The sequence below is a fragment of the Embiotoca jacksoni genome, unplaced genomic scaffold (assembly GCF_022577435.1).
Source record: "Embiotoca jacksoni isolate LCO1_2020_lvr unplaced genomic scaffold, fEmbJac1.0.p SCAF_31, whole genome shotgun sequence".
Taxonomy (NCBI): domain Eukaryota; kingdom Metazoa; phylum Chordata; class Actinopteri; family Embiotocidae; genus Embiotoca; species Embiotoca jacksoni.
In genome coordinates, this window is record NW_027185383.1 from 4,076,703 (window position 1) to 4,085,866 (window position 9,164).

Below are 9,164 nucleotides of genomic sequence, written 5' to 3' on the forward strand. Positions count from 1 at the left end.
TTGGGGCTCCCAGATAGTTGCACAATTTGCCCGGTTGGTTATCCAGCCTTGCAGAGTCGTGATGAAGCACATCTGTAGGGATTTTATACTTCATACCTCTGAACTTATAATCAACATTTTTAGATGAAGAAGGGATCAAATGATTTCTTGTGTGTGAAAGTGGTCGCTCTGAGTAATAAACCCATAGAGATGTTTTGATGAGTCACTCTTATCAGTGACATGAACAGTTATCGGTTTTCAGAGAACAAATTCAAAAATTACAAGCTGCAGCTGGCAGAAGACATTAGCAAGTAAACATGGAGGCCGCGTTTTCAGCTAGTCGAATATTTCCCTTAGGCGTTGGCTCGATGAAAGACATTCAGTTGTTTATTCAGACTTTTATTCCTCAAGTGGCCGGAGACAGGACTCCACGAGTGCTGATGTTTTTCTGTGTCTGCTGGATGTGTAAATAGGCAGCTCTAAGAGGTGATATGTCAGGGTTGTGTTTACAGCGTGTTGCTGCTCCCAAGTGGCCATAAAAATCTGTTATTGCAGGCTTAACATTAATTGTTGCCTGTTACGGTAGGAATACTTACTGTTATAAATAAGTACTTGAGATACAAACACAGATTTTTGCTGCACTATTACATGAGCCCATGATACCTGAAAGTTTGTGGAAAAATCCATTTTAATTTTCTGAGTGATCTCTGCCCTGCCGTGAGAGATTTGTCATTTACCAAAGGAAACATTGTCTCATTAACTATTCAAATCACAACTCATCCACTCTCACCTCAAAATTACAATGAACGCACTCGCTGTCAGAATTGCCTTTCCGCGAAGGTCTGTATGCATCTTTTATTTATTTCCCAGACTAATCTATGTTTTCCAGCCCGGGGACTTCTGAAATCTGTCTCTCTGAACATTGATGGCTCATCTTTTAAATGACTTGTGTCTAGAATGCACAGAAGTATCCAGTTATTTTTGAGAGTTGATGACTTTTTGCCCCAAACCAAAGCTGCACAGATGCACATCCTAGAATGTAAAAAAAAAAAAAAAAAAACTGGCTTGTGCAGCAATCACAGAGGCAAGATGTGTGTGCAAAGACACCTCTGGATAATAAATTAGATCTGCTACAATGCACAGGTCGTGTGCAAGTTAGAGTAGCACAGATTTCTACACCTGTCAGTCAGGTAAATATATCCTAATGCGAGCATGCTTATCTATGCGTTTACCCCTGGCTGTGTACAAGACAGAAAATACGCACATGTACTGTATATATCTACATAGACACGTGTGTGAAGGGCACAGGGCAGGATATCAGTCTCATTACAACAACTGTAACTATATCGTCTCACCACAGGGGAGTGCTGTTAGACCCACTGATGTCATGGGATGAGCTGACTGCTTTGATCCAAGTGTGAGGAAAACACATATCTATAAGCAAATGACTGCCTGGCCAGCATCCAAAGAAGGAATTAGTGCTCAAACCATATCATGAAAAAGCAATGAACATAGAAATTGAGTCGCCAGTTGTAATTTTTACCCCGAGGATAAACGAAGAATTATAAATAGAAAATAGATCAAAAACAGGTCAAAGCTTTTATTAGAAGTTTGCTAATTTCTTATGTACTTTGACTCTTTGCACGATTTTACAAAGATGCTACAGGAACTAAACAAAAAGGTTTAACTCATCTGAAACCAGACAAAGCTGCCCGATGAGGTCAGAAAAGCCAGGTGGTCTGTGGAGTTGTTGTTGGATGCCATGGATATGAATCACACCTGCTAGCAGCTTGCTCACTGTGGAGGGTTCATTGGCCGGGCTTGGGGCAGGCAGCCCACAAAAACATACAAATCAAGACAATTAGGGGAGCTACTGAAGCGGCCAAAAACTCTGGCTCCGTCTGACCAAGACAAAGTTTTACATTTGGGTTGTGAGTTGGGCCTCAGCATTTATAGTTTGTTTTCTCTTTTGTAGCTATTTGATTGGTTGCTGCAAGCCAGAGTCCCTGTGGTTCTTTGGATAAGACTTGGTGTATTAGCAGAGGTTAAGTCACATTTGTGCAGTGTCAGTGTGATGTTGGTGTGGAGGCTCGAACTGCTGAGGGTGTGTGGTTTTAGAGGACAACATTTCAATTAACACTGCAATCTTTTGACCCGGCTCTTACTTGTGTTTACTGGACCGAGCAGCCTAACAAACCTAATGATATTCCTCCTCCTCTTTTCTCCAACACAAGGTCTTTATGGCGAGAACAATAGTTTATATGAATATGATTACAGCGCTTCGTCAATCCAAAGATGTCGGGGTGCTTTTGTTTGACATATTGTGCTCAATATTTCTCACTTGTCTTAGCAGGGCACTTACATTAACAAGATGGAAATGAATAAACCTAAGCTAGCATTTCAATAAGGGGAGATCTTTAGGATTGGACTTCAATCAAGTTTGACTTATACATTTTTGGGCTGTTATAGACTCTGTCGATGAGAGGCCACCTCATAGTGATTTACCAAGTTGATGTAGGAGATTTGACGGGACCCCCTAAACCCTGGAGATAGTGGAGGGAAGTTTGCTGATTTAAAATATGTTTTATTTATGTAGGGCTGAATCACAACGATACATCTTTGGGTACTTAAGACATGAGCCCAACAATTCCCAAATAAGTGACAGCTGGAAAGACAACCTCCTTTTTTTACAGGAAGAAAAACCTCAGGCAGAGCCAGGCTTAGACGTGGGCGGTCATCTGCCTTGACTGCTTGGGAAAATCGGAGATCACCAATGGGCCCTTCACTGGAGGTTCCCAGGAAAACCAGACAGATCGGGTGGTGACGGGGACGAGGAGGTCTGAGGCAAAATGACAGAATTACAATGATATTTAAAGAATAGGAACGAGAAAATGTGCAGGCAGGAAGATCATTGGGCAAAAACGGTGACAACAAGATTATGAATTAGTGATCTGACAGTGTGGGAAAGCGGAAGTGACAAAGAGAGCAGCAGGAAAAGCACTCCCAGAGAAATGAGGATGAAATGTGAGGAAACAGATCCTCCTTATTGAATTTAAACAGAAGCTTCCTTTTAACAATTCTTCCAACCGAAGCACCCAACAATCCAATCTGAAAAAGATAAGTACATTCACGTAACTTGGAGCCACTAATAGCACAGCTGTGTGGTCCCTCTAATCAGGAGGAGGTTGGAGCACCAACATACTTGGAGTAATTTATTGTAGGTGAGATCTGTGGCATTTTCCTAACCTTTCAAGAGGGTGTTACAAGAAGGTCATGTGCATTTTGTTTTTGATAATTGCTCAACACAGACCGCCCCCTGCACAGGTGCCTGGCCTGTATATGCGTGGGAACCTCCTCTTTTCTCACCTCCTGTACTGTAATATCACTGTAATCCCAGTGCAGCCTCTTCAGTATCGGCATTAAAGCATCAGATGTATTGTAAGACATGTTTTCAATAACCACTGACCCATCCAATACCCAGTTGGGCCCAATAAACTCATTCCTTCCCTGGCCAACAGATTCTGTTAAAGTAATTTCTCTTAAAAAAAAGCCCAGAGCAGACAATATTCAACAGAAGTGCATTAACGGAAATGAAAATTCCACGACGCCGTAGCCTACAGCTGGACTTTAAATGTTAATGCTTAATAAAAAATAAACAGTTGAGAAATCCTCAGACAGCTCGGAGCATGCACCATTAGACCAGATCAATTAGCCCTGTTGAGCACATCGTCGCACGGAAAAACTGTCATTGTTTTAAATAGTTGCAGCATCTTTTGCAGAGCTAGTGGCGCTCCGAGGTGTTACTGTGGGAGATAAGTGGGGTGAACAGGGACAACAAACATAGTATATCATTAGTCAGAAAGACTCAGTTTCAATCTTACAAGCGAGCGAGGTTGTGTTCTTTGCTTTTAACTCCACTTGTCATTTGTAAGAGGAAGACGAATTTCTTCTTTCTTTCAGCTTTAATTTTGATGTCTACATGCGATGAAGTGACGTCTTCAAAAGAATTTTTCTCGAAACCTTTATGTCATCACATAAATAAATATCAAGGAGCTGTGCGATGTGCAGCCCAATCATCAGATTCCCTCCCACTTTACACCCGCTTGATTTCCAGCGAACGTTAGCATGATTGAAATCCTGCAGCCGCCCTCTAAATGCTCCATGTGTTTTGGCTCAGGCTTTCACTGCAGTTCAACGTGATTCAAGGGATTTTCTAAATGAAAGATGGTCAGACATAAAAGTCTAATCAATACATTGCTTGTTTTAAAGCTCCATCAGAAAGTTCTGATTTGACAGCACTACTTCGCGGCTCTCGAGCAGCTGCGTTCTGCCTTTCAGCTTCTTCATCCCAGTTCTTTTTGCTCTCCATCTTTAACTCTGATGTAATGGGGGTTGATTCAACAAAGTAGAGGGCTGAAAGTCCAGCTGACCTCCTCTTTTCTTCTTCCTCTCCTTGTTTGTAATATATAAGTGCATTTCTTGGAGGAACTCAAAAACTGTTCAGGTAGAAAGTATCCCTAAAAGGACTTGGCAGCTATTGCAGGTTGGCGAGCCAGGAAACTGTGTACTCTGTAGTGATGATACACTGCACTCAACTCTCAGAATCATTTGCCCTGTTGGCAAACATGTCCCTTTAGATTTGAATTAGATTGTGATTTGTACTCTTGATACGGCTGCACCAAGGCCATGAGTGGAAACTGAGAGAAAAGGGCCAAATAATTGTCTCTCAAGTTAATTTTTTCTTTATTTTTGGTTAGCGTGTGTGTGCTTTCTCATCTTTTGACAAAACAATGTTGAATGCTGATTCACTGTGACGGGTCTGCGAAGTTGCCCCACCAGCAATCTTATTCAGAGTGAAATGGATTAGCTTCCAGTCCGGATGCCAAATTACAGACTTGCACGACAGTAGTCTAATGTGGCCAATTTGATTGCGAGAAACACTTCGCAGAGCCACAAAACAATTATCCCAGTGTGGAGCTACAGAATTCTGCGGTCTTTGACCTGCTGGTGTCAACGTGACTGGACAAAATTAAGCCTCAGTGAATGGGAGGAAAGCTTCAAGCCAATGCTAAATAGCTGGAGGACTTGCAGGGTCTATTGTTAGGAGAGTCTGAAGAGGAGAGAGGAGAGGCTGCACTCCTCCACCTGCCCTTCTTGTCTCTGTATGCACATTTTATCAAAGAACTGTGATGGTTTGCTGGTTTTAAAGCTTCTTTTTTTTTCTTTTCTTTTTTTTAACACTGCAAAGTCAAATCTGCAGGTTTGCTTGTACAATGCAAAGAGTGACAGAGCCAGTATCTAGCTTGCTTTACCATAATGGATTTACGTTATTTTTTTTTTTGCAGGTGTAAACCTAATGTTGGGCACTTTATTTTATTGCATGCAACACGTCCACTAGAGGATACCGTGTCAAAGTCACGTTTTGCCTCACCTGGGCATGAAAAGTAAGATGCTTTAGGTTTAGTGCAAAAACCACGTGGTTCGTTTTTTTGAAAACTCACGATCTGAGTTCAATTGTTATTTTACGTAAATCTCTTGAGTTACTGAATGTACATTATGTATGTGGTCATGCTGAGTTTGGTTAAAGTCAACAACTTCACCTAGCAGGGAGCCCGAGACTCGTGTGTTGGTCCAACAGCGGTGAGCATCAGAAATTACCCTAAGGATGAAATATTTAAACAATTATTCTTTGAAAGACCATGAACAGAAGACAATAAATACTATAGACAATAAATACTAGTTCAAAACTCCTTCCTTTTATATGGCAGGAGTCCTTGTTGCCATACTTTCTACACCATCTCCACGATGGGCCGTCCTTCCCAGCGTCACTTCCGGTCCTGTCTTGTCTAGTGTCACCCCTCACTCCCACACTGCTGGTGCTGCCTGGGGAGGAAGAAAAGATGACCATCAGTATGCAGCCCAACACTAGCTCCAAGCCCATGTCCCTCTCAGTCTTCAACTCGCCATCCACACTATGTCTTGACAGCTTGTCTTGGTTGGTGTGTAGCTCGCCCGGGTTGGTAAAACTGCTCCGAAGGCTGCTTTTGGCTGGTCCAATCTTTTGTGTCTCCTGCTTTCCCTCACTGCTCCGCTCAGGTCTTCTGGTTATGAAGGCTCCTGTTTCCGTGCCCCGACACACCATATCTCCCTCAAAGGTGTGCAGTGGTGAAAAAGAAACACTCTTAAAATTCAACTCAATACATGCAAAACTAAATACTCAGACTAAAACAGATATTCATAATCAAAATCACTTGGAAAACAAACAATGTACGTGACTCAAAAACACAGCAACCCGAAATATAACAGTAAAACCAAACAAATCAGGCAATAACAGACCACAGCTTCAAATTAAATTGTGCTCCCTCATAATCTTCAACACTGGTCTCCTGGATGAAGTCCTGTTTGCACCAACCAAACACCAACAACATCCTCTCAGCATGGATTATCGGCCTGTTCCATCAATTCCTTCCCTTGACAGAGACATCAGACCACGGTGAGATACTTTAAATGAGTCAAAATAGTCACAGTCTATTAGGCACAAACAGAGTTAGAGATAGCAGAGCCAAAAGAACAACAACGTAATGTGTTCTTTGTTGGAATAATTTAGGATGATACACAGATAATCAAATAAAGTTTGTACTCCTTAAAATAGCTGAATGCCCCACTAAATTAGGTATTGATCCCCCTCCTGAGCCCTGCAGTACAGAAGAAGAAGAAGAAGAGGAAGCAGAAGGAGGGAGGAGGGAGGAAGGAGTCCCTTATGTTTAGGTTTGCTTTCTTTTCCGTTTTCCCCTTCATTTAGCAGATCCTCCTCTGTTGTCCGCTACATCACTTCCTTGATGCGAGCTGAGCTGAAGCTGGGGACGCCAGCTCTCTGGAAACAGCTCCGTTTCCCTTTCCAGGGCAATATCCCCTTCCATAATCCATTTAATGACATGAACCAAACATCGATGTCCCGGTCACTTGAAAAGCTGGCAAGAGCAACTAATGCCGTAAATCTGGGTCCGGCAGCTCCTGAGCCCATTTTATAATTCTGTATTCAGCACATGTGATGAACACAAAAAAATTGGATCTGGTGCTCAAGGTAAACCCTGAATGGATGCCGCTCTAAATCTGCCGTGTGGCTTCGGAGGTGCGACACACAATGCATAAAAAAAAAAATGGTCTGATGGCTCAAGTGCAGCACTTACTCAAGATCCCATCATCTCCTGCCTGCAGATGTTGGGTCCTTCAGCCTCATGGGTTCATTTGATAGAAGTACCCATAACAACAAATGGCAACTGGGGGACCGAAATAGATGCCTTCAATATGTGAACAGCTCAATCTTCCCCTCAGTGTTGTGTAACATAGCGCCAGCTGACTTCGACATTTTATAGAATGTATGTTAAAGTCACAACAGTGAAAAGAAGACGGTGTTAAACAGCGTCTTCATATCCTCCGTCTGGAGACACTTCATTCTTCCACTTGGGAGAGAAATACAGCTCATCTTCTCAGCCTCACTACCACCGTGGTGCTGAATAAATAAAAAGGGCATCACCACGAGGAATGAATCACTCTGCCCACCTGTCTCGCGTCCCTGCAGGTTTTCATCACAGCTAATCCCGTCAGCTGTTCTGGACTTAATTGCACCGCGGCCACTTCTGTGTCTGCCAATTGTCCATCCATACCGTCAAGATAAATGCAGCTTCCTATTGGAGAGTCCTTTGTTTAGAGTAACATGTCTGCAGCGGGGCAGCTATAACATAATGCTTATAAAGTAGTATTGAGGGGAGGAAAAAAATGCTTGATAATAGGTTGAAACCTCTGCATTTATCCTGTGCATTGGGAGGGGGGTGGGGTGGGGGTGGGGGGGGGCAGGGGCAGGACATGGAAACGTGGTACAACTAAGGAATTTTCATTCATCAGTGGGTCTTTGTGTCTCATCAATCCGGTCTCGCTGTCTCATCTGGTTTCGCTTGCTCATGATGTCACCATGTCCTCTTAATCTCTTTGCCATATGGCAAGCTGTATTACGTCTATAGACAAAGACAGTCTAGTGTTCAAAGGTTAACCAAGTTTCAAGGATGAAGAAGACGCTTTTCCTTATCTGTAAGTATAGCACATTCTGGGAGACAATGTTAATTGACCCGAGAGGGTGGGAACTCCGAGACACCTTTCACTCCGTCTCTCCCTGATCGAGTTCTGTCAATAACATCGCTGTTCTGCCACTCGAGGCGCTCGCCTTTGACTTCTTCACTCCAAATCTACTTTTCTTATCACATCTACTGGATGAGAGGAGTCTAATCTATAGATTTTGTGGGCAATGAATTTGGCACAGGTGTGCGATTACAACCATCTATTCAATAGTCTGATAACAGTCAGAGTGGTTGTCTATTACATGTTACTACCACTGCGTCGGTTCATCAGTACTCTTCAACTCATTTTTGGAAGTGATGCAAATACTAAAATCTGCCTATGAGAGCTTAAATACTATACTCTCCAGCTTTTCTCTTACTTTGTCTGCAGGTTGAGACTGTTGAGGCTGAATAGAAACAAAGTAACTGTGAGCTGGAAAACCAAAACAATGGGCTGAAAGATGCTAAAAGGCCCAATTATATGCCATCTCCTGTTATGTGAATATCACAGCTTAGTGTAACGTCTTAAAACTTGTAAGTGAAAGATGTCCACAGATAAGTCCACTTTGCTGCTGCACCAACTTGTAGGCCAAGGGAATTAATACAGACACACGTTTGTTGTTGTCCACTGACATCGTAGATGCTGAAAGAGACTTTGTGGGACTCTTAGAAGGGTTGTAGTATACAATGTTGTAACAGTAATCAATATAGGATCGTGTAATCAAGGATTAAATGAATGTTTGGGGGGACCATAAGCCATTTCTTTTTAAATCCAGGTTCTAAAAATAATGGTTAACTTTGTTAAATGGTACTTTTCATCTCCACTCTATAGAAAGCCCCGAAAACATTGGTGGGTTATGGTGCGTTCATAACCAATTTGGAAGTGGAAAAGTTCTGACCTCCGAGTGGGAGAAATCACCGGAACACTTGTCGAGCTCGGAATTTCCCACGAGGAAAGTCAGAGGTTTCTTTAGAGCTGCGAGAAGTCGGTCTGACATCAATCGAAAAACTTTATTTGATTTAAGTGTTTATCAATCCAACAATTCAGCTCCTTTTGTCCTAAAATACTCC